Source organism: Tachypleus tridentatus, chromosome 5 (assembly GCF_004210375.1).
Source record: "Tachypleus tridentatus isolate NWPU-2018 chromosome 5, ASM421037v1, whole genome shotgun sequence".
Lineage (NCBI taxonomy): Eukaryota > Metazoa > Arthropoda > Merostomata > Xiphosura > Limulidae > Tachypleus > Tachypleus tridentatus.
Window position 1 is genome coordinate 48,274,383 of NC_134829.1, and position 27,779 is coordinate 48,302,161.

Sequence of the window (27,779 nt, forward strand, 5' to 3'; positions counted from 1 at the left end):
TTTAATCAGTTTTTTTATTATCTCTACAGTGATGTGTGTGTTTTACTTGATATACCAATGAGACAACTGTATCATTGTAATGAACTGAGAATATTAAGACAGCCATTGAATGAAATGATGTAAATTGAAGAGCAGACTTTTTAAACTAACATTGTGTGAAATACTAACCGAAAATAAACCTCGACTTATGAGGGGTAGAATCCCCTCATATAGCTCTTTGACAAAAGTGAATCAAATAACTGATTGGGTTTCGTATTTATTTTTAGTATCTGAAAACAAATTGTTTGTTGAATAATTTCGAAGAATAAATTAAACGCATTGACGTTACATATTTTTGAATAAATATGAGTCCACTGTGGTAAGTAAAAAGCAACTTCAAACGCCATACGTATACCGTGTTTCTCCGATAATAAGACCTACCCATAAAATAAGACCTAGTGTGATTTTTGGGGATAGTTTTAATACAAGCCTTACCCTTAAAATAAGCCGTAGTTGAGAGTGGCAGGAAGAGGAAAGAAATAAAAAAAATTAATTTATTAATTAGTTTAATAGTTAGTTAATTAGTTTGTTAAGTATTAATCAGTTAGTTTAATAGTTTAATAGTAGTTTATTTTAAATGGTTAGTTTAATAGTTTTACTTTGTAACTTCATTTTTTTAATTTATCAAAATAAGACATCCCCCGAAAATAAGCCCTAGTGTCATATTTTGGAGTGAAAATTAATATAAGCCCTGTCTTATTTTCGGAGAAACACGGTAGTAGTATACGTAGCTCTACTTCATTAATAAAACAGTGGGATTGGATGTTAAATGATAGTTAGCCTGTCGAGTTACTGGTAGAAAGGTTAGGAGTGTAAGACGTGATACAGGTAAGAAAGAAAACCACCACAACAAACATTTCAGTTGCTTTTGTTTGTTGTGAATTTCGTGCAAAGCTACATGAGGACTGACTGCGCTAGCCGTTTCTAATTTAGCAGTGTAAGACTAACTCTTGGGCTACGCTTTTACCAACGAATAATGGGATTGATGGTCACATTGTAATACCCCCACGGCTGATAGGGAGAGCAAATTGCGAGTCAAGCACCCTAACCACTCGACTGTGCTGGGCCCTTTCAGCTCTGATCGTGTTATAAAAGTGACAGTTAATCTCGTTATTGGGTGCAAAGAAATGGACAAAGCTGTTGTGTTGGCGAGCGGTTCTAAATGGCGTCCTTCGGTTTGGTAAGTAGTTCACAATTAGGACAGATATACTTGAACAATAGAGGTCTCTGATCCGTCTATTTAGTCTACCTGTTCCTGAGATTTTGTTCAAATTGAAATTTCCAATTCACATTTATAACGTTGATTATTAATTAATCAGAATTGTCTCGCATCTTACATCCTTATATACTGCAAAATAGTGTCAAAGGCAAATGTACGGTGATATATAATATTCCTATTATTCTGATATTTCACAAAATACTTAAGAACCTGATGGAAAGTTAAGCCTACTTTAACATCTTTTCTTATTGAATATTTACTATCTTTCTCGCTTACAGTTAATTCTGGATAATTAACACACTTTGGTAGACAGGTGTAAGTTTTTGCTACAGTAAATAACTGTACACATTTTATCGTATTTATTCCTTAAAACTAGGAGAGGCCGGGCATGGCCGGGTGGGTTAAGTCGTTCAGTTCGTAATCTGAAGGTCGCGGGTTCGAATCCCCGTCACACCACCAAACATGCTCGTCCTTTCAGTGGTGGGGTGTTATAATGTGACGGTCAATCCCACTATTCGTTGGTAAAAGAGTAGCCCAAGAGTTGGCGGTGGGTGGTGATGACTAGCTGCCTTCCCTCTAGTCTTACACTGCTAAATTAGGGACGGCTAGTACAGACAGCCCTCGAGTAGCTTTGTGCGAAATTAAAAAAAAAAAAAAAACAATTAGGAGGGAAAGTGAGAAAAGCATCCAATATTTTATTTCAAACATAATTTTATGATACCGAAACAAGTGAAAGAAACATCTTAATACAGTTTTTGACCGCAAAGCTACACAATGGGCTATCTGGGCTGTGGCCACCTCGCGTATGGAAACTCGGTTTTTAGCGTTATAAGCTCTCAGACTTACGTTTGAGCCACTGTAGGCATCATTATAATACTGTAAACATGAATATGGAGTGTTTATTTATAACACCTGACGGTAACTTGCAAGCTTTATTTACCAGAAATTAAACAAAACAAATAAAAACAACAAATTACGTCAATCTACAATTATCGCGTCTCAGATGCAATCAATTAATTTAAAAACAAAACAAGACACGATCTTCATTTATGTCTTCATATACATAATACTTATTATATGTTTTTCAAAACCTTTCCCAAAAATGTTACATTCGTTTTGTAGAACGTTGCAAAAATATGTTAAGAATATTCAGGGTGGCCCGTAAGTCCCTACCCATCCATATGTTATTATGTTATATTCAATTACGCATGTATTATAAATTTGTTTCTTTTTTTCAGCTAAATATGGCCGATGTAAGCCCATGTACACTTGAAGAGCGTATTGTGACAAATACGTGGGTACATGAGCGCAAGAATACTGGTGACACCACACAGATACACTGGATACACAAGATATATGGATGGGTAGGGACTTACGGGCCACCCTGTACATTCACAGTAAGCTATTGATGTTAAAATTTTCGCCATAATTTAAGTATAATAAAATGACTGGACGAGAACATCGATTTACCGTTATTTCAATATGTTTATTAAAATAACCTGTCCCTCAACGAGCACATAATACCAAAAAGTTTAGCAATGTATTGGTTTAAGTATACATTTATTGCCGCGGCATATCGGCTGACTCTGAATTTCCCAAGTTGAAAACTTCGAACTCACAATTTTGTCACGTAAAATATAAGTACAGTTTTGGGCTCAGGAGGTCAAATCCTCTCGACTGGTTTATTTGACCACGCCCAAAGTCTTATAAATTAATTTACTCTAATCCTGCCTAAAATAATTTCAGTTCGAGGGTGGGCCGGTAGAGATCCGGATGAGTAATAAAATATAATCGGGTGTACGTGCTCCCAACGGCTAGTACCGTGGAGTACAGAATTGTATCTGATACAAAAGGTAAAAACGTCTCATAGATTAACATACTGTAATCGTACCTAAAGGAGTTCAAGTGCTGCACTTACTGAGGAATTACTCTTGTTTTCAGTACTGTAGCAAGAAATTCACTGGCGCGATTATAACAATCGATAGAAATTAACCTAGTTTATATTCGAAAAAAACCAATACACTTTCGTATAATCCGGGTACCTAGAATTATCACTAGAAGGAAGAAACGAAACAGAGTATGTGTTGATTGGAACTTCCACGCTTTGACCGTAATTTCCGCTTGTCGTCTTTTTCAGAACACTTTATCTCCATAGGATTCTGGGTAATTCCGTAAGGAACCTTCTTTAATTTCCTAGCACACTAGTGCGTAAAAAAACATTAGTTCTACATATTCGTGTTGTAAACAGCTGCTAGTGTAGAATGGAAAACATGAACTAGCTGCAAGCTCGGGTTTTGAAGAAACTGTGTCCACTTTAACTTCACTCAGATCCACAAATATGGCGTTTTTGTGGTGGGTCATCAGATTTGATGGAACGCTTGTTCATGAAAAATATATTTAGTCTTCGACTCTAAGACTAATATTTTTCTTTAAACATTTTAGGCTCGGAAGAAGAGAAGAGAAGGGGAGACTTTAGTATGAGCAGTTGAAAGCAGAAAGTAAGCTTTGATTTAATAAAATATTAAGCTGTAGTAGGTTTATTAGTAAATTTTTACTTGTTTTATTATTTTAAAAGCATTGCGGTACAACACATCATTTGTATAATGACGTGGTATGAAGTTGATAACTAAAATGATATACATAACATTCAGTATAGTTAAAAATACTTCGAGAGATTGTAGGGCGGTAAAGTCGTATAGGTGTAAAATGCCAAGACATATTATTAGAAAATTTTACTTTAAAGAATACTAAAGTCGTGGCCCTGGCATGGCCAGGTGGTTACGGCCCTCGTCTCGTAATCCGGCCACAAGGACAGTAGGCCACGCCCATCACTTTATAAATCAAAACATCGTTTATTATTAACAGAGCTCTTTGTTAGTTCACTTAATATAAATGGGGTTTTATTACACTGTAGCTTGAGTTACTTAAAATAAATGTGAGTTGAAGCATCATAGCAAGACTGAAATTAACTTCAAGGTTTCGCGCTGGTTTTCAGTAAGAACGGAACATTTCAACTTATCTTGTTGTTCTCAATGTTTTCATTCTTAAATTATGCACGGTTTGCCAGAGTCAGTGCTTAGAAGGTGTGTCTTCATTCATTATACATGAAGACTTTGTATGCAGTAACAAAACTGGCCTGTGTAGTGAAATGATCTACATATTAATACACTGAACAATGTAATAATAAGGCTACTTCAAGTACTAACTTAGTGGTCCATATAAAAACACAACTAATTAATGTAGTAATACGTTAAATCTATTTAGTAACATAGCTGTTCTGCGTATCAACAAATTAACTTGTGTGATAACACAGCTAACCACCTCTGTAGTAGTAAAGCTCACTTATGTAGTTACGCAGCTATTCTGTGCAATAACCTAGATGACTTATGTGGTTACACAGCTAACCTGTATAGTAACATAGATGATTTATGTAATTACACAGATAACCTGTGTAATAGCATAAATTACTTATGTGGTTACACAGTTAACCTGTGTAGTAACATAACGTACTTATGTGGTTACACAGCTAACCTGTGTCGTAACAAAAATTACTTATGTGGTTACACAGATAACCTGTGTAGTAACATAAATTACTTATGTGGTTACACAGATAATCTGTGTAGTAACATAAATTACTTATGTGGTTACACAGATAATCTGTGTAGTAACATAAATTACTTATGTGGTTACACAGATAACCTGCGTAGTAGCATAAATTACTTATGTGGTTACACAGCTAACCTGCGTAGTATCATAAATTACTTATGTGGTTACACAGCTAACCTGCGTAGTATCATAAATTACTTATGTGGTTACACAGCTAACCTGCGTAGTAACATAAATTACTTATGTGGTTACACAGATAATCTGTGTAGTAACATAAATTACTTATGTGGTTACACAGCTAACCTGTGTAGTAACATAAATTACTTATGTGGTTACACAGCTAACCTGTGTAGTAACATAAATTACTTATGTGGTTACACAGCTAACCTGTGTAGAAACATAAATTACTTATGTGGCTACACAGATAACCTGTGTAGTAACAAAAATTACTTATGTGGTTACACAGCTAACCTGTGTAGTAACATAAATTACTTATGTGATTACCCAGCTAGCCTGTGTAGTAACATAAATTACTTATGTGGCTACACAGATAACCTGTGTAGTAACGTAGCTGCTCTTGATTTGAACGAAACACCCTCACTGAATTATATCCTTCTTTCTGGAAATGTTTTGGAGGCTTATTTATATAAAAAAAAATAAACCAATATTGTTGGGGTGTTTCCTAATAATATCATATGCTGGACTTCACATATGGATCTGCAGCATTTGATGGAGCATGCGTGGCCCAACTGCTTTCTGAAACAGTTTCGCTCTAATCAATCAAAGAAAGATGGATGTCCGGTTTTTAAGTTTGACTTACACAGAAAAGAACATCTTCAAGATGAAACACGTACGAAGTCAGATGATGTTCGAGTTTGTTGGTTTTTTTCTATCTTTACTTATGACATCGTATCGCCATTTCTTCTTTGCCCACGTCGACTTTTTATGTTGAAATCAGCCGTCGTCTACAGCCAAAACTTCCAAGAGTATGCTTTTGATCCAAGACGACAGCATAGATCTTAATTTATTTTTATTATGTTAAACAATATCTAAGAGGAATGAATCCCGAAAACTTGCCGTCTCACATTGTAAGTGATTGACGAATCAAAATCACTGAATATTAATTTAATATATTGAAGTCAAGGTAGCTATCTAAATATATGAATAGTGTTGAGTTAAAACCTAAACACGTGTGTATAAGGCCATGGTGTTGAAAACGACAAATATAAAAAAACAGACCGACGTTAGTTAATTGCTATCCTCGTTGAATAAACAATCTTATAAACTGAGTATCCATAAGTATTCAACCCTGTAGTATCAGAGATTTCGTTAAGTTAAACGAATCCAGTTGTTCAACGCAGCCACACGTAAGTTTCAATTTCGACGGTCAGTATCAGAGATTTCGTTAAGTTAAACGAATCCAGTTGTTCAACGCAGCCACACGTAAGTTTCAATTTCGACGGTCAGTATCAGAGATTTCGTTAAGTTAAACGAATCCAGTTGTTCAACGCAGCCACACGTAAGTTTCAATTTCGACGGTCAGTATCAGAGATTTCGTTAAGTTAAACGAATCCAGTTGTTCAACGCAGCCACACGTAAGTTTCAATTTCGACGGTCAGTATCAGAGATTTCGTTGAGTTAAACGAATCCAGTTGTTCAACGCAGCCACACGTAAGTTTCAATTTCGACGGTCAGTATCAGAGATTTCGTTGAGTTAAACGAATCCAGTTGTTCAACGCAGCCACACGTAAGTTTCAATTTCGACGGTCAGTATCAGAGATTTCGTTAAGTTAAACGAATCCAGTTGTTCAACGCAGCCACACGTAAGTTTCAATTTCGACGGTCAGTATCAGAGATTTCGTTGAGTTAAACGAATCCAGTTGTTCAACGCAGCCACACGTAAGTTTCAATTTCGACGGTCAGTATCAGAGATTTCGTTGAGTTAAACGAATCCAGTTGTTCAACGCAGCCACACGTAAGTTTCAATTTCGACGGTCGGTATCAAACTCATCTGATTGGTGTTTCTATTTCATTCGCATGACGCAGACCAAGATATTCCACTCAACCAGATTTCTTATTTTCCATAATTGTGTTATGCTCACCCACGGTCAGGTTCGAACCTAGCCTGAGACGAACGTTTTCTTCATTTGCATACATGAAGAAAGGTAATGAGTTACTCGCGTATTAGTAATCGCCAGAAGGCTAGCCTTCACTGCTCAGAAAAGTTACTGTTCATAAAGACAGACTATGAGAAGGCGAGAAGCTTGGTGTGAAGCTTTATGGCGTCAGTTGTAAATTAACATTGTAATTTGCACTTCCTTGCACCAGAACGAGATTATTTCCAGTTTCGTAGAGGTGATTACTGAGAGTAGAAGACCAACAGCTATTAACGAACATCTGGTTTGGTTTGATTTTCACGCAAAGCTACACGAGAATATGTGTATGTATTTCTTATAGCAAAGCCACAAATTCACATCGGGCTATCTGCTGTGTCTACCGAAAGAAATCGAACCCCTGATTTTAGCGTTCTAAATCCGTAGATTTACTGCTTTCCCAGCGGTGAACGCTAAACGAGAGCTATCTGTGCTAGCCGTCCCTAACTTAGCAGTGTAAGACTAGAGGAAAGGCAGCTAGTCATCACCATCCACTGCAAAGTCTTGTGCTACTCTTTTACCAACGAATAGTGGGATTGACTATCGCATACCAACGCCTCCACGGCTGAAAGGGCGAACATGTTTGGTGTGACGGGAATTCGAACCCGCGACCCTCGGATTACGAGTCAAGTGCTTTAACCACGTGGCCATGAACATCAAATCAATGAAAATCAACAACCAGGAAGAAAAATTAAACGGGTCTGGCATGGCCAGGTGATTAAGACACTCGACTTGTAATACGAGGGTCGCGGGTTCGAATCCCCGTCACACCAAACATGCTCGCCCTTTCAACCATGGGGGCGTTATAATGGTACGGTCAATCTCACTATTCATTGGTAAAAGCGTAGCACAAGACTTTGCAGTGGATGGTGATGACTAGCTGCCTTTCCTCTAGTCTTACACTGCTAAGTTAGGGACGGCTAGCACAGATAGCTCTCGTTTAGCGTTCACCGCTGGGAAAGCAGTAAATCTACGGATTTAGAACGCTAAAATCAGGGGTTCGATTTCTTTCGGTAGACACAGCAGATAGCCCGATGTGAATTTGTGGCTTTGCTATAATAAATACATACACATATTCTCGTGTAGCTTTGCGTGAAATTCAAACAAACAAACATAAGCAGAACGAGTCCCAGAAGATTTATTAAGTATGTGACGAGATCAAACACGAAAAGGATACGTTTCCAAACAAACTCCGAGTCATTTGTTTCTGATGTAATGTTCACACTAATGCATCGGCATGTCGTCATAGATTCAAATTGCGGCGTTACAAACGTCATATTTAGCACCTATATATATATACTTCATAAACGTTAAATTCCCAATCATTCGGCATTGCAAATCCGACACAAATAGGCTTATGATAAAAATGATTGTGTTACAGCATTTTTCGACGGAAGATCGTTGCACAACGAGATTTTTAACGATAAATGGTAAATTAGTATAACATTTTGAAATAAGGAGTCTTTAACATTCTTCACTGAAGTGGGAAAACTTGTGCACAGAAGTTTAGAACAGCCATGGTGGTAGGCTTTTGTACGAGTCAGATTCTTTATAGTAGGTGTCTGTGATTCTTTGGCGATAAATTTCTAAAATGAACAAACAGCACACTGTCGTTGTTGTTGTTTGAATTAAGCACAAAGTGTTGTAAGTCCGCAGACATACCGCTGAGCCACTAGGGGGCAGCATACAGTCCACTTGGTATATTAAAACAAGTAAAACGAAAATACAAATTTTCTTTACACTTTAATAATTGTTTTCTCATCGTCAATGTCCACACAGGCTGGTTGAATTACTTCAGAACAGAATTGACAAAATAATATTCTATTGTTGCAATACAGTCTTGGATAATTACACTTTATAAATCGTCCACTAAATGCTCTTTGTCGCTAAACTTATAATCACGCAAGATAGATACATCTTTTGAACTGAATCTTCGCCGCGTATTTATACCTCGACAAATGTCTAGAACGTTCCGCACTCAACTAGATATTATGATTTGGTTTGTTTTGAATTTCGCACAAAGCTACACGAGGGCTATCTGCGCTAGCCATCCCTAATTTAACAGTGTAAGACTAGAGGGTAAGCAGCTAGTCATCACTACCCACACCAAGTCTTGGGCTACTATTTTACCAAGGAATAGTGGGATTGACCGTCACATTCGTGTAATCACATAAATATCTGTTAAAATATTCTTGTTCATTTCACAGTGTGAAATAGTCACTTATTAAATAAAATGCTGTTGGCTTTATCATTATTAGTTGTAGTAAACATACGCTTGTGTTTTAAGCACAAACGTACACAATGAAGTATTTGCAGTTTGCTCAGTGCGGGTATCCAACCTTGATTTTAGCATTATAAATCTGAGCCGTGAAGTTACAGTTTGTTTGGTTTTATCGTTAATATCTGACTCACTGAAGTGATTAACTTTCTGTGAAAGAAAACGTATTGACGTTGTTTTAACATTAGGCATTCATTGTTATTCCATGAATAATGAAAGTGAATAGCAGTAAAATCGATCAATATCACAAAATGAAACGTGAATAAGGTCAAACAGGTTCTCATAAAATGATATTATATTTTTTATAGCTAATTATAGTAACAAAACTTAAGCGTTCAATGTTTCCTGATAAATAAAGAACCGGAAAACCGAGAGTGACCATCTAGCAAATACAGTTCACGTGTATGATATGATTTGTTCTTTCCTTAGTTAAGCCTAACTACAAATGTCCACACGACATATTATAACACGAATTAAGTTTAATAGAATCATATTCTTGGATTTTCGGCTCAATAATGACAGACACAAAGAAAGCTATCATAGCCAGAATGATAATGCACTCAGTAATGGCGTCAGCTGTGAATTGTTTCAGCACTTGAATAAAAAGACAAGTTCCGAGATTCCACAACACTGAACACATTAAAGCTTGCTGCTAACACATCAATAATGGCTGCAGCAATCGCTCTAATAAAAAACCTATTTTCCCTGAGCCTCGAAAATTTGGTAATAACAAAGCGTGAATGATTGAACATCATATTTGATACGTTAGAAGACTCGTAAACCTGTTTCAGTTTCAGTTTTATTTCTAGAAACAGTGACCGAGGGCTTCCTGTTAAAACGAGTTAGCTTGGAGTCGATCCTAAGAACAGGACTTACAGTTAGTTATTAAAATATTAGCTTAGGATCGGTCCTAAGAACAGGACTTGAACTTGTTATTATAGTGTTAGCTTGGAGTCGGCCCTGAGAACAAAACCTAAAGCTTGTTATTAAAATGTTAGTTCGAAATCGGCCCTAAGAATAGGACCCAAAGCTAGTTATTAAAATAGGTTAGTTTAAAGAAGGCTGTAAGAATAGGACCCAAAGCTAGTTATTAAAATAGGTTAGTTTAAAGAAGGCTGTAAGAATAGGACCCAAAGCTAGTTATTAAAATAGGTTAGCTTGAAAAAGGCTATAAGAATAGGACCCAAAGTCTGTTTTAAAATCGGTTAACTAGGAGCTATCTTTAAGAAGAGAACCAAATCCTTGCTGTTAAAATAGGTTAGCTTTTATACGGTTCCAAGGATAGGATTGAAGTTTCGTGGTTGATATAGTTTGGATACGGTTCTAAGGACAGGACCAAAAGTTTGTTGTTCATATAAGCTTGCTTGGATACCGTTCCAAGGACAGGATCGAAATATTGTTGTTGAAATAGGTTAGTTTGGATACGGTTCCAAGAACAGGATTGAATGGTTGTTGTTAAAACATATTGGCCCAGAAGCGGTCTTTTATTATTAAAACAGTTTGAATGTGGTCGTGGTGTGGAATGGTTTCAAACCAATACGAAGTAAATTAATACATTCATTACTAGTTAGGAGGTTGATTTACAACATGGTTTAAAACTGTTCTTACTTGTGTGTTCATTGTTGTGTTTTCAAATGTCAAAGACTAAGTAAATAGCCTAATATCACTAGAACTAATCGGCATTAGTTGATGATGGAGTCACTATAGTTGAAAGGTTTGAGAATGGTCTTCAGCATGGTTTTGGTAGAATTTTTAATATATTATTCGTTAAACAACACTAGTCATTGATGAGAAAAGAGACTCATGGTCCCCTGGTTAGGATGCTCGACTTACAATCTGAAAGTCGCGGGTTCGAATTCTTGTCTCAAGAAATATGTTTTCCCTTTCAGCTGTGGGAACGTTATAATGCGACAGTCAATTCTACTATATATATATATATATATTCATTGTTAAATGTAGCCCAAGAGTTGGAGGAAAGTGGTGAAGACTAGTTGTCGTCCCTTTAATGTTTCACTGCTAGATTAAGGACGGCTAGCGCAGATACTTGTGTATCTTTGGATGAAATAAAAAAAATTCAACAAACAAACAGAAAAGAGCCAATCGCAGACCGCTTGTTTGCGTTCCAGACTAAGGATCTGGGATTCTATCATATTTTACATTCCGTTACCGTGAGATATAAATAAAGCTCTTCACTTGTGTAATATGAGTAACAATCAAATTTCGGTTAATAGGGATGGGTGATGTTGTCTTTTTAATATCAGGTTCAGTTTTCACGAAATTCAGGAAAAATTCCAAACCAACTGGTGGTAAAACTAGGCAATGTTTATTTATCGTAACAACAATCACCAAACTCACTGCTACTGTTTTTATATGTAATCGGACAGGTAACTCTGATTTGAATAGCTTACATCAGTGGTTCCCAACCAGGGATGCACACACCCCTTGAGAGTGCGAGATAACTTTCCAGGGTGTGCGAGATAACATTTGTTTTGGCCACCTTCACCTTTATTCTTAAATAACTAATTACTGTGAGGGGTGCGAGAACATATTAAAAAATTTTAGGGGTGCGGGGCATAAAAAGGGCTGGAAACCACTGGCTTACATTATATTATCAATCCAATGACGTCAAAATTATCCTATGACGTCACAAAGCAGCTTACCAAGTCCTCGCTAGAACGTTTGAAATAAAACGTAGTATTATTTTTATGGAAGTTTAACACATTTCAATCAACAAACACAAACTGTATGAAAGCAGAATAGTAACGAACGATTGAATAATAATTATAATTCGAACGTATTTGTAAAATAAGTTGCGTTTCCAGAACAAAAAATCATAAGATGGGTGCGCTCGAGCTTTCGGAACTGAATTGAATCACATCAAACGCGAATAATACGGAAGTGATATACATGCACGCACAAATACGTAATGAACACGTCACAGTATACATGTTTATGCACTAAACTTTTTATATGATGAGTTAATTTTAAGCGAAGTATCTTTGAATGTGGGGTAAAAATAATTTCATGTATATTTTAATATTTACTTGTGTTACACCGTGTACGTTATAAAACTTAGTGTAATAAATACCGTTTTCGTTAAATAAATGGCTAATCGTGAATTTTCACTTGATGCATAATTCATTTCACGAGTTCGGAGAATTTTTTAAATCTCTAACAGGAATCGCTAACTAGTAACCAAGAGCACCGTTTAGACTTTAAAATTAATGAACTTAATTATAAGAATGTCGATAGATCTGAAGTAACATCAGCGACTCCTCTCGTAATCTAATTAATAAATACTTTTACCTAAGTTTATGATAGAAATAAAACTTTTTTTTTTTCAGTAGTGAAAATTGCATACTATCGCGTTCGGTGATCCGTTCATCCATTATTCTCTAGCGTTTAGTCAAGAAGGCATATTAAACATTCTAATTTTTAATTACGTTTCCCTTCTAGCTAAAAGTAAAAGGCATTTTTTAGATTTCTCTCAGAACGTTAAAAAAAAAGAAGATTCTTCCAGTTATTACCCAGAATTTATTTTAAGTAGAAACTTTGTTAATGAAATTAATCAACGGATTCTGTTTGAGTTCAATAAATAATAATTTAAGCGTAAACTTAAAAGTAAGGCATTTTCATATTGGGTTACAGTAACTCTAGAACGTGATTACATTTTTTATAGATCTGATTACACACAATTAATATCTGACTACACTTACTCTTACATGCAAGGACATTTATCCTTAATCTGATTACATTTATCTTAGATAATGTTACACTTTTTTTAGGTCTAGAAATAGCTATTTATGAGGAGATGGTATAATTTGTGTAGTAATGTTGCAAAACTGTTTGCCACCGAACATCTATTCAGTTTACTTCTTGTACAACTGCAGGCCAGTTTTAGTGTCTGTCTACTATAAATAAACACAAGACATTTTCTACAAAGAGTGTCGATAAGATATGACAAACTTATTTTGAATATACGTTTGCTATTATTACCTATTGATAAGGACTGTCTTGAATTGGCCCGGCATGGCTAGATGGTTAAGGCACTCGACTTTCTAATCTTAGAGTCGCGAGTTCGAATCCCCGTCACACCAAAAATGCTCACCCTTTCAGCCGTGAGGGTGTTATAATGTTACGGTCAATCCCATTATTCGTTGGTAAAAGAGAAGCCTAAGAGTTGGCGGTGAGTAGTGATGACTAGCTGCCTTCTCTCTAGTCTTACACTGCTAAATTAGGGATGGCTAGCGCAGATAGCCCTCATGTAGTTTTGTGCAAAATTCAAAAAACAAACAAACAAACTGTCTTGAGTCATCCATTGTTAGCCACTGTTATTAAAACTACTGTTAAAACACAGATTTTTCACCAATTACTGGTCAATATTGAATAATCTATACAGAGGAATTGTTTTATATTGTTCACTGTTATGAAACCTCTACTGTTAGAAACGGTCATGTAATACACATTATCGGTTACTGTTCTAAAGTAAATATAAACAGAAATTGTCTTGTATAGTCCATAGCTAGTTGTCACAGTTAAACGTCTACTATTAGACAATGTATTGTATAATTATTTGACAGCCACAGTTAAAAATCTATGCTGTTAAAATCTGTCTTGTTTCATAAACTGTTGAATTTTCTATAGACAGAAATTGTTTAATATGGCCCATTCTTAGTTGCTTTAAACTTCTACTGTTGGAGACTGTTTTGTATCATTCATTGCCCTAAATTATCTATATATATTAAATGTTTAATATCGTTCATTGTTAGTTGCTATAAAGTTCTACTGTTAGAGACTGTTTTGTATCATCCATTGTCCTAAATTATCTACAGAGAGGAATTGTTTAATATCGTCCATTGTCAGTTGCTATCGCAAAGCTTCTACTGTAAGAGACTGGTTTCTATCATACGCTGTTGGTCGTCGTTTTGAATTATTTATAGTTAGGAATTGTTTACCGTCGTCCATTGTTCTTTGCTGACAGAAAACTTCTGGTGTTAGAGGGTGTCTTCTATCATACGTTGTTAGTGAATGTTCTAAATCATCTACTGTTAGAAACTGTTCTTTCACATCTGTCACGTACAATGTCTTGGAATGAATCATATTCCTAGCGTTATCAATTTCCATATATGGGCATGTATCTCTGCGTGCTTAATATAAATCCTGCATCCATATGTAACCAAATGACTTTCATTATGATGTTATTAAAACTACTGGTCAAATGAATAAGCTATTCTTACACAACAAAGCATATGGTTGAAAAGTGAATAAAAGAAAGTTAAAAAAGATAACTAGTCTTTACCTTAAAGAGCCGAAGTATGTTTGCTACCATGACAGATACAGAACTAGATGATGCCCCTATAACTCCTACCACCGGTTTCTGGGGGTTGTATATCGGTTTCATCCCGTTTTCGCAGCGGTACTGAGATTCGTCCAAGGTGGTCAAAGATGCCTTTACAAACTCCATACTTTGCTCTAGTGCATACGTGTCTTGAGAGCACGTGTCAAGGATGAAGGTTCCCAGGGTGACGTTTGTAAGAAGGTGGGGGTCCTGGTTGATCTGGTCTAAAGCATACAACATGGCTTCCATCCGTTGGATTCCTTTCTCCTCTTTAATTAGTCCGCACGATTGGCTTGGATCTGCAACAGATTTTGCCTCGTGCATGGGAAATAGTCCCCCAAGAATAAAATCTCCATCTAGCTTCAGCTGTCTACCTTCTGCCGTGCTAGTGGACCACAGCGCCAAAGACACCATATTCACGATCATTAATCTGCTTATCATGTTTTTAACTATTTATTACAGAAGTATGGGAGAAAACTGTTTTATTTTAGTTTATTAATTTCCCAAAGATCATTCCGTTTTGGAATAACAAGCCTTTCTTATAATATTGGCATAGATGAGATCCTTGTGTTATTTAAAGCTAAAAACCAAATACATTCAGAACAAATGCAGGGTTTTCTTCCCTCTAAATTTATTAAAGAATTGGTTGCTTCGATGAACAAAATATTTCGAATTATTCAAAACTAAAAATGCGAGAGTACAAAGAAGAGATCACGAGACATACACGACTTCCCTAGTCCCAAACGAAGTACGGCAACAGAATGACAGTAACGAAAAGTTCCAATAGAGAGCCTTGCATACGAGATAGAACGTGAGCACGCACCTTGCTTTTGGTTGGCGCTTCGCTCTTAGCAATGCGCGCGAGTTGCTTTCTGGAAACATCCTGAAATCCCATAACAACCGGAAAATTCTCATATCGCGCCTTTCTGATGTTCTCATATCAAAATTTATAATGCAACAACCGATTCTTAGTATCATATTAGTGATACCAAAGTTTTATAGTATCAATAATATGAGGAACTCCCCAAGACGTATCACAAATCAACATGTAAGTGTGTGAAGTTCCAGCGATAAGTGTTTATTGGAGTTGAAAAAAATACGAGAATGGGCGTGAAAGGTGTTACACAATGTTTCGTTTTGCTTCAAAATATTTAAAATTATTCTTACAAATTAGAACTATGAAACGTCAGACATTAACAGGGGCTCACAGATACAGTTTGATCAAACCAATGCTTCTAGTTGAGGGTGGTCATGGGGCTCTTCTCTCATGAAATATAAACGAATTGATGACAACATTCGTATCTCAGAACAGTTGGTATGTGTAGTTACGCTTTTATTGATAAGGAGAGAACAACGTTTCGACCTTCCTGGGTCATCTTCAGGTTAAGAAAGAGAGTTTGCAACTGACCGTTGCCGGACACTTGTCTTAGGGACGAGAGTACCCATTTCTAATTTTGGTTTTAAGAATGTGTTTTAGTTTATGAAGACACGCGCGTTTACTTTGTTCTGTAACAACGTACACGATGCCTCAATGAACAAAATTAGAAGCGATTGAAATCAGTAACTAATTTAGAGATATGTATTATAAATACGAACTGTCACACCTTTTAGTAATACAACGTTTTTTGAGAGAAAGGTAAAGTGTAATCACGTTTTTAAATTATTATAATTTCCAACAGTAGGTACTAGTGTAGTTTCGATCGTATACAATGGGCGATTTGTGCTCCGCATCTCAGAACAGCTGGTATGGGTATTAACACTTTTATTGATAAGCAGAGAACAACGTTTCGACCTTCCGTTCTGAGATACATTTTTATTTCAAATGGGATTCTCGTCATCAAGAAGGGGATCGAAACCTGATTTATAGCGTTGTAAGTCTGCAGAAATACCGCTGTGCTACCGGGGCGCTGCTGCATGTGTGTTTTTTGTTGCATGTTTACCAAATTATAGTAATTATTTTAAACAAATAATATATAATAAGTGTTCCCTTTATTGATGTTAAGAACACACGTAGGTTCAGCATATGAATGATAGGGAGAGCGAAAAGAAGAAATCCTATAACCAGGGCGCTTCAAACAGATACACGTTTCTTTATCTGAAGCAAACTGATTTTCATCTTATGAGTTCTTGAACGTGCTCTATGTTGACTGTGGGGTATGTGTTAATTTTTATGTTTGTTTGTTTTTGAATTTCGCTCAAAGCTACATGAGGGTTATCTGCGCCAGTAGCTCCTAATTTATCAGTATACCATGTGGGCAACTATTTTACCAACGAATAGTGGGATTGATCGTCACAATATAACGCTTCCACGGCTGAAAGAGCGAGTACGTTTGGTGTGAGGGGGATTCGAATCTGCAAATTACGAGTCGAGAGCCTTAACCACTTGGCCATACTGGGCCTTTTATGTTAATGTAACATATCTGTTATTATTGATCGATATACCACCACTTATATCTATTATTGTTAATAAATAAATTGACGGTTATAGTTTATTATTATATTGTTATTAACTGGTATGTCGATCACAGATAACATGCACGATTCATTGTGTTGTTGTCAGTTGATGAATTGTTATCAGTCAGTTTTAGCTATTAGCTTGGCTTAACCTTTATATATATATATATATATATATATACAGGGTGAGTCAAAAGTAGGTGGACAGTAAAAAAAACCTTTATTTAGAGATCACGTATACGTACAACTATATGTAATAAGACAATTATATTAATGAAAATAAAATGTTATTTATTAACGCAAATGCTCAAATTGTTGAGATTTCCAATACTCTTTTAACACCCATATTCTTTTATCTGTATTTAAAGTATTTGACATTACGGGTTCTATTAACAATCTAAAAAAAAGAAAACAGATTAAATTAAAACAAATGTAATTATACAATTGTAATTATATAACACGAATAATATAGTTGCAACATAGTTATAATATACAATTGCATTAATATAACCGATACATAAACCTATTTCAAATGCTGTCCACCTACTTTTGGCTCACCCTGTATATTGCAGTTTTATGTGAAAAGCGATTTCTTTTTTCTGAACTTTCCAGAAAATATACAAATATAATGTGGCTCTTGAGCGAAGGTGTTTTATTAAGAAACAGTACTGTTGTCACCTTCACAGGGTTTATTGTTCTTCGATCGAATCTGGGTGAAATTCTACGAACAGGAAGGTCGTGATTCACATCTCGTAAGGTTCCTGCTATAATTACGTGTTAATTATTTCCAATGAATGATAGAGAATCTCTACGGATATGACGTCACGACAAAGCTATGTTCGCTGTGGGTTTAAGAAGCCTGTGACCAGGGAACATGATATATTGAAGAAACTCTGGTAGGAAGAGAGACAGAAAGAAAACAGTAAATAATGTCAGATATAAAGATGCGAAATAAAATGGAAGAGAAATAAATGCGTAAGGAACAAGAGGAATAATTAATTATTAATCAGTTAACAAAATTAACTAAAAGTGACACTTGTTTTTATGAGAATGTATGAATTTCACGAATAACTTTCTTATTAGTAGTTTGTAATGTATTACACATATATATATATATATTAGTATTTGGATTTGTGGTTCAAATCGCCTTGGTAAACCATAACCAAACACGACTATGAAATGCACAGAACCTGACACAGAGAGGAACATGTTCTAACATGTTAGTACTTTTTTTTACAACTTCTAAACATTTGGTTTTGTTTAATGTGACGACAGAATCTGGTGATTAGAGCGCTCGATTTGCGATCAGAGGGTAACGGTTTCAGAGTTCCGTTATGTGCTCACCTATTAAGCCGTAAGGGAATTAGAAAGTGAAAGTCGATCCTACTATTTGTTGGTAAAAAACTAGACCAGTAGTTGGCGGTGGATGGTTTTGAGCTATATAACACTTTGTTTCACATGTATATTGACACTCTGTATAACACTTTGTATCACATGTATATCGTTACTCTGTATAACACTTTGTTTCACATGTATATTGACACTCTGTACAACATTTCGTATCAAATTTATATCGTCACTCTGTATAACACCTTGTACCACATGTATATCGTCACTCTGTATAACACTTCGTATCACATGTATATCGTAACTCTGTTTAACACTTTGTACCACATGTATATCGTTACTTTGTATAACACCTTGTACCACATGTATATCGTTACTTTGTACAACATTTCGTATCACATGTATATCGTCACTCTGTACAACATTTCGTATCACATGTATATCGTTACTCTGTATAACACTTTGTACCACATGTATATCGTTACTCCGTATGACACCTTGAACCACATGTATATCGTCACTCTGTACAACACCTTGTACCACATGTATATCGTCACTCTGTATAACACTTTGTACCACATGTATATCGTCACTCTGTATAACAGCTTGTACCACATGTATATCGTCACTCTGTACAACACTTCGTATCACATGTATATCGTCACTCTGTACAACATTTCGTATCACATGTATATCGTCACTCTGTACAACATTTCGTATCACACGTATATCGTCACTCTGTATGACACCTTGAACCACATGTATATCGTCACTTTGTACAACATTTCGTATCACATGTATATCGTCACTCTGTATGACACCTTGAACCACATGTATATCGTCACTCTGTATGACACCTTGAACCACATGTATATCGTCATACTGTATAACACTTCGTATCACATGTATATCGTTACTCTGTATAACACTTTGTACCACATGTATATCGTCATACTGTATAACACTTCGTATCACATGTATATCGTCACCTTGAACCACTGTATAACACACTTGTACCACATGTATGTCGTCACTCTGTATAACACCTTGTATATCCACATGTATATCACTCTATATAACACTCTGTATAACACATTTTGTACCATACCACATGTATATCGTCATACTGTATAACACTTCGCATCACATGTATATCGTCATACTGTATAACACTTCGTATCACATGTATATCGTTACTGTGTATAACACTTTGTACCACATGTATATCGTCACTCTGTACAACATTTCGTATCACATGTATATCGTTACTCTGTATAACACTTTGTACCACATGTATATCGTCATACTGTATAACACTTCGTATCACATGTATATCGTCACTCTGTACAACACCTTGTACCACATGTATATCGTTACTCTGTATAACACTTCGTATCACATGTATATCGTAACTCTGTTTAACACTTTGTTACACATGTATTTCGACACTCTGTATAACACCTTGTACCACATGTATATCGTCACTCGAGTAGCTTTGTGCGAAATTCCAAAAACAAACAAACAAACATTTGTTGCCTACGTCATGAAACAACAATTTATTATCTATATACAGTTTTCCGTACAATTGACCTAATTAAGTAAACCATAATTATTCCTAAAATACGTTTACGTAATTAAGTATAATTATACAGTTATGATTTATTAAATTATAGGACTTTTAATGGGATGTTAAATTTTAATTTGTAGTTAAGACGTTAATAAAAAATACAAGCTACTGACAATAGTAACTGTTAAATTTTTCTTTTGTGCACAGGTTACACGTAGAACGTGTTAATATTTTCACGTATTTTTGAAAGAATGTGTCAGAAATGTTTGGAAATGAGTCAAGAGAGGTGAACTGAATTGAGCAAAGATGTGAAAGAACATTTGTGGTAAATCCGTTAACACCAAAAACAAACACAAAATGAGGTCAGGTAACTTTTCTACGATGCTGGGTTGATATATTTTATGAACCTAATTAAGGAGAAACAAGGAATTATTCGCTTGATAACACGAGAGGTGGAGTGTGACATTTTGCCGCATTAACGTCTAATAATATCTTATTCCTGACCAGTTTTGAAGTTTTCCAATTTGTATTACAGAAAGCTAACACGTTGTTTTCTCAAGTGGTCGCTAAATATTGTAATTAGGTTTGTTTTACATGAAAAGCTGAACATTTGCAGGTGATTACACCCGAGTTCAACGCGAATGTTGAAGTTGTAATTAATGAATAAGAATTTGTCCAAATCCTGGTTCTTGTTCGCCAGCCTTTCAAGCGTTTTATTAGATTTACTCAATAGCGTGCGAACGAGAGAAACTGCAACACTCGCGTTATTTGGCCTCACTTATGGTTGAGAGTTTTGATAATTAACTAATGAAAGTTTTAGAAAATTTGTTTTTATTTTGATTCGACCAAATATTGCAGACGCTTCAGTGGTTCAAAACATTTTAGCAGTCTTGTGATTTCATTGCGGTGCACCATGAAAATGCTTAGAATGCCTTATTTAATTCTGCATCAAAAAAAATTGGTTTCTAAGCTGTTTATTTCTAAATGTTGTTTTATCACCTCGTCTGCTAAAGAGGTGGACCAGAACGTAAGTTGAACGCTTCGCGTTCGGCTTAAATGTAAAGTCATTATCTGACGCAGGCATGTATCTGATTTTGAGAGTATCATGAGAATATCTATTTGAGGGAGACATATATATATGTTTAGGTGAAAATTAATCATAATAGAATTAAGTGAACAAAATCAGAAGGAAGGACTGCGTTAAAGACAGCAAATACAAACTTATGGCAAATTATATTAATTTGTTCTAACCGAAAAGAAGCTGAAACAAAAATAGATAAAAATAAAAAACGCTGCACTAATAGTAAGGACCCCAGAGTACAGGCTGTAATGCTGGATATATAATGTATCCTAGGTTTTGGAGGTAAATAAAAAAGTAGGATCCACATTGTGGTGGGGATACACCGTCTATCAATCTTAACCTCCACTCGCCAGTCTCACATAAAGAAATAAAGGAATAGCAATAGAAATAATAGTCATATGGAAATAGAACTTAGGAGAGCGAGATGTGAGTACTCAAGCCCACATCTATGTCATCCCTCACTGTCTGCTTATGGGAATGTGACTGCTCTTCAAAGTAAAGAGGTAGAAAAAAATTGATAAATAAAAAAAGAAAAACAATAAGAAAAATATAAAATTCTGTATATGTGTGTATATATACTTATATATATTTCGCTTTGCATGGCTATAAGAGAGAGCTTAGAATTTTTTATTACAGCGATCTTCCGTAGTTTATAACAAATGAACATTGTTAAAGCCTAAATTAATGAAAATCTGTTGCTTCCCATCGCATCCTAGAGATTTTTAAAAGCCCAAAATACCTGTATCACTCGCTTCCCCAGATATTTAACCCAGTCCTTCAGATCCCCCTGAACAAAACGAAATTCCCCACTGAACATTATTTGGTATAAGCAAGTTTGATACGAAATCCTATTATTTATTACTTCAACCGTTTCTTCTACACAAACAGAATGATTTAAACCCACTGAAGTATAGAATGCTTATTATGTTTTGTACAAACAAATATTGGAATTTTTATTTGTATTTTATATTCATGTAAAACCTACTTAATCTATCTGACGTGTCTCTAATTCTGATCTCCTGACTATAGGAAAAGTAACTAGCCAGCAAACCCACCGCTTACCATCCACGTTAAGGGAATGACTGTCACTCTTATAATGTACCCATATCTCAAACTGCAGAGAATATTTTGTAGTATCGCACTGACTAAAGCCCGGCTCGCTAGCTCCAAATCTAGAGCTATAGCTTTTCTATAATATATTAAGTCAAAATGAATATAATAAACGCAAGGCGAATGACACTATTTTGCAAAGAATCCAACTAGATTCACCTGCAATGGCGTAAAAAAAATCGTTTATTCATATGTAACAAGAATCATTTCATGATGGAAATCACTTCTAGGCTCTCACGGAGGTCTTAGTGTACATAAATAGAATGTTCCATACGTTACGTCTCTTCGGTTTCTTTTCAGGAGTCTTTATAGGAAAGCTCAAGAACGAACGTTTTGTTTAGGGTTATGAGTGATCGATAATATGTTATTAAATATTACTGCTATGCATGGTGTACTACTATTATACCTAAACGTTCCTAAGGATTTGTAGAAGCCTGGAGACCAAAGCTTTGAATTTACAGTGTTTTGAAATACCCTGTTAGTTACTGGTTTGATTGTTTTAAATATATAAGAATTCATTTTATTGTTAAATGAAATGACGAACGTATGTAACACAGAACGTTTTGAGAAATCAGAGATAATTCAAAAGTTATTCACGTTGTTGTTTGGAGATTTTAACATCTTACCATTTTTTTTTACAAAATGTCTCAACTGTTCTGATAAGGTTTAGCTGTTGTAGTCTTTGGTTGTTCTAACGAAACGTTAGGTTGTAATGTTGGACTTAAATAATGATATGACACGTCGTTGTTAGGCGATATGGAGTGATATAATGTAATACTGGATTGTAATAGCGAAACGTTTGACTGTAGTTGTGGGCCAAGCGCAGCACAATTGTTAACGTTCCAGATTGTGAAGCTGACGAGCCATGGTTCACTTCCCGTTACAACTACAAAATATTGTGCTTCATCATTTAAGGTCGAGCATAGCCAGGTGGTTAAGGCGCTCGACTCCTACTCCGAAGGTCACGAGTTCGAATCCCCGTCACACCAAACGTGCTCGCTCTTTCAGCCGTGGAGGAGTTATAATGTTACGATCAATCTCGTATTCGTTGGGAATGTTAGTTGTTTTGTTTTTACTGTGTATGGCTGGATCGTTCTAGTATAATGTTCGGTTTTTGTTGTTGTGTATTGTTGGATCGTTGTAGTGCAATGTTAAGTTTTTGTTGTGTATTGTTGGATCATTGGAGTTTAATGTTAGGGTTTTGTTGTTGTGTATTGTTGGATCGTTGTAGTGTAATGTTAAGTTTTTGTTGTGTATTGTTGGATCATTGGAGTTTAATGTTAGGGTTTTGTTGTTGTGTATTGTTGGATCGTTGTAGTGTAATGTTAAGTTTTTGTTGTGTATTGTTGGATCATTGGAGTTTAATGTTAGGGTTTTGTTGTTGTGTATTGTTGGATCGTTGTAGTGTAATGTTAAGTTTTTGTCGTGTATTGTTGGATCATTGGAGTTTAATGTTAGGTTTTTGTTGTTATGTATTGTTGGATCGTTGTAGTGTAATGTTAGGTTTTTATTGTGTATTGTTGGTGTGTACTTTTGACTAGGTTTTATTAAGTTAACAACAGAGCTCAATCGTACAACAACGTCTCTTTTTTCGAACGTTCTTTGATATATTTCAACAATCTCTCTCCAGTTTAAATTCAGCTGTCGTGATCTTCTCTGCTTATGAACAATTGTGTACTCAAATGTGTAGATTTTGGTGATCAGGTAGAACCAGAAACGTTATTATTGTATGTTTCTTGGAAGTCAGTTTTTATCACGAATATTTAAATTTAAAAGATAACTACATTTTAAAAACTGATTTACGGCGTGAACAAGAGCAATTTCTCTTTTGATATTTATTCAACAACTCAGTTTGTGACTAGGGTGGCTAAAGATTAATGTGCCCAGGATGCGAATCCACGTGTTCGTAATGCGTTGGTAACTTCTATATTTAAAACGATCTAGGCACTTAAGGGCCGTGAGTGTGTGATAAGACGGGCAGTCAAATTCAATTACTGAATTAAACACGTGTAGCCTGAAAGCTGACAGTGGGCGCTGTTGATAAAGTGACTTCCTTTTAAAATATTATATCAAAATTAGGAATGGTTGTGGGCAGATAACCTTGAGTGTAACTTTGCGATACATTTTGTAATAAACAATAACAACAATATATATATACATACATATATATATGCAATTCAATTATTGATTATAAATCCATTTTGACTACTTTAAACATCCATAAAATAATAATAAATGTTTTAAAGAGTTTCGTTAAGTTAAACGATAGTCTATAGTTTAGAACACGTTTATTATTAACAACGTTTGAGTACTTTCTCAGCAGGTTTTATTGTTTGTTCACTTCCTGTAGAGAAATTGCTCCTTTGCCTGTAATACGTAGCGCACTTTCGGCGAGTTTCGTTTGTGGGAAGCTACAGTAAAAACGTATAAAAACAAGAACAGTAAAGCATAGTCCATTAGAGATGCTTCCACGCGCGCGAGAGAGAGAAAAACTCGTTCTTTTTTCGGAAGCTAAAGAAGCTGTAACTTGAATGCAATCAGACGTATAATGTTTTATTGAAGGATTTTCTATAATACGCCTATTTAGTGTGAGAGAAATAACTATTTTATAGGTAACAAAGTTGCTAATAACAGTTGTATGTTTGCGTCAGACGAAAGTTTCGGGTTGGTATAAATACGTTTGTATTTCGACTTCCTTCAGGGTACGTTAAGCATTTATGAAATTCTGTTTGCCTTCATAACACAGTCAAGTTACAGAGAAGACTATTTAATTCTTTCTTTCTCTTTCTATCTCTCTTCCAAAAAAAACAAAAAAACAAACAATCTCACATCTGCCTGGCTACCTGCCTGAATATTAATCTGATTGGGCATGCTTGTTTTATTTTTATTTAAAATGTTTTTGCTTGTTTTGGGAATACTCGTTGAAATATATATATATATATACGAATAAAATAAAAAAAATAAAAAATAAAAATGGAATAAAAGTGAAAAAAATTGGACATTGCCCTGAAAAGGGCCGGAGTACTGTGGGATACTCTGGCCCAAAAGTACTACAACAACAACAAATTTTTAACAGTCGCTGACATGAAAGCTAGGGATGGAGGAAGAGGTCTTGTGCACCTGATCCTTCTGGGTGTTGAAAAATTCAACATACCCAAATATCCATAAAGAAGAAGCGAATACTCGTTGAGTCTGAAACTTATGATTTGTAATTGTGGGCAACTTCACTGAGAAGTTCAGATGGGAAACGACGTGTTGGAAAAAACTTAGACACTTTGTTTGTTTTGGAATTTCGCACAAAGCTATACAAGGGCTATCTGCGCTAGCCGTCCCTAATTTAGCAGTGTAAGACTAGAGGTAAGGCAGCTAGTCATCACTATGCACCACCAACTTATGAGCTACTCTTTTACCAACCAGTAGTGGGACTGACCATATCATTATAACGCCCCCACGGCTGAAAGGACGAGCATGTTTGGTGTGACGGGGATTCGAACCAGCGACCCTCGGATTATGAGTCGAGTGCCTTAACCACCTAGCCATGACGGGCCACGTTAGAGAGAACCGAATCACAAGTTAGATTAAGATGTGAGATATTCCCACTTTTAGTGATGTCGAGAAAACCCACTTGTGGAGAAATATATTTCGATGGTCATTGAAACGTTGTTCGCTCTTCTACGTAAAATATTTTCTCAACCCAAACGAGCCGTTTTTGCATATATATTCCCACTTTATTAATACAAACTACTTTTAGAATGACAAGTTGGTGAACAACTCTTTAGCTCTTTTATTTAATAAAGAACTTAATCATAGACCGACAAAACATGCGCCAAGAAAACATCCGTTAACTTTCACTACTGGCGTTCTAACGACCTATTGAGAATAAATAAGCTTCAAATTGTTGTTTAGCTTGTTCGGTAAGGTTTAGGCGCTGAAAGTAGGCTTAGTGTGTTGCGTATTGTTATAAGCCATATTTTTAGTAGTTTAATTCAAATATTTGTTTGCTTGAGGGGGCATGTTATTACGTCATCGTGACGCAAGAAGTTCTAACATTTCATGAAAGCTGAGGCCTCTGTACGAATCTCGAAGTTTCTTAACACGACATAAAAATGTCAGAACGAGCTAAGTAACGTAGTGAGTTATTCAGTTGGATGTCATTTAGTGAGTTGACAACGTGAATTACTGCGTCTATTTGTCTCTTACTCAGTTAGTCATTATGATTGTTATAAATCGTTTAGATAGAAAAATGTACAAGCAAAGTCGTAAGCACATTAGGCGTAAATTAGTTTTCGAATCAATATTGAATCATTGTTTGTGAAGCCAGCCTTTAGCAAACGTTATTTAAGAACTGTATTAATTCATGATATTTATGGTGAAGGCCCCGTGGTTAAGACGTTCGACTCGTAATCTGAGGGTCGCAGGTTTGAATCCCGGTCGTACCAAACATGCTCGCCCTTTCAACCGTAGGGGCGTTTAATGTTACGGACAATCCCACTATTCCTTGGTAAAAGAGTAGCCCAAGAGTTGACAGTGGGTGGTGATGACTAGTTGTCTTCCTTCTTGTCTTACGCTGATAAATTATGGACGGCTAGCGCAGATAGCCCTCGAGTAGCTTTGCGCGAAATTCAAAAAATAAAACAAACATTTTATAAATATGCTCAAACTGTATCGTTGAGAGTGAAGAATAAAACACGAAGTACATATTTTATTAATATTTGTCGTGAAATCTTGTTACAGAATATGGCTTATGTTTCTTTTGTTTCCAAAAAGTAATAGTAGGCATGGAATTATGAACGCTACAAACGTGAATAGGCCTAAATCGTGATTAGAATGTCCAAGTATACTCGAGGTAAAAATTCTCAAAGACAGAACACGTTACATGAATATTATAATGGGTTTAGGTTTTCCAGTTTTTACGTTTAATAATTTTCATGTGTTCAAAGGTGTAATCCTAAGGCATACGATGACAATGTTTTTGTCACTTCAATTGCAGATTTTTACGGCTCGGCATGGCTATGTGGTTAGGATACTTGACTCGTAATCTGAGGGTTGAGAGTTCGAATTCCCATCACATTAAAAATGCTCGCCCTTTCAGTCATGGGGACATTATAACGTGAGAGTCAATCCCATTGTTCATTAGGTAAAAGAATATCCCAAGAGTTGGCGGTGAGTGGTGATGACTAGTTGCCTTCCATCTAGCCACCCATTGCTAAGTTAGAGACGGCTAGCGCAGAAAGTCCTAGTTTAATTTTGCGCGAAATTCGAAACAAACCAAAAATACCATGTTTTCATACCTTTATGATATATTGTTAGACAGATGTCAACATCTAATTTAAGTTTACTGTAATATGACTTTTAGGTAATCTTTAATATTTGTAACTTTCCATACTTAGGTATTACTCCAGTTGTATATTGTGGACAAACTTTGAATATGATATCTAAATAAGCCAATAGAACTGTTACATTGTTTTTCATATAACATGACAGGCATAATTTTTATCGGTTCACATAGTGTAATGGTATATCGTAGCGCAGATAGCCCTCGTGTAGCTTTGCGCGAAATTCAAAACAAACAACGGTATATTGTAAA

At 35.7% G+C, this 27,779-nt stretch overlaps 1 long non-coding RNA gene and 1 pseudogene across 2 annotated transcripts in view; one reads left to right on the top strand and one right to left on the bottom strand.

Moving 5' to 3' along the window:
* LOC143251100 (metabotropic glutamate receptor 7-like) overlaps positions 1-15,127 on the bottom strand; it is a 108,706-nt pseudogene extending 93,579 nt beyond the window's left edge. Inside the window, exon 1 of the transcript XR_013028494.1 lies at positions 14,595-15,127. The product of XR_013028494.1 is annotated as a metabotropic glutamate receptor 7-like (transcript). The remainder of the gene's footprint in view (positions 1-14,594) is intronic.
* LOC143251101 (uncharacterized) lies at positions 3,201-18,044 on the top strand. Its single transcript, XR_013028495.1, has 3 exons — positions 3,201-3,610; positions 3,701-3,756; positions 17,774-18,044. It is a non-coding gene; the product is annotated as an uncharacterized LOC143251101 (long non-coding RNA).
* Positions 18,045-27,779: the final 9,735 nt, after the last annotated feature.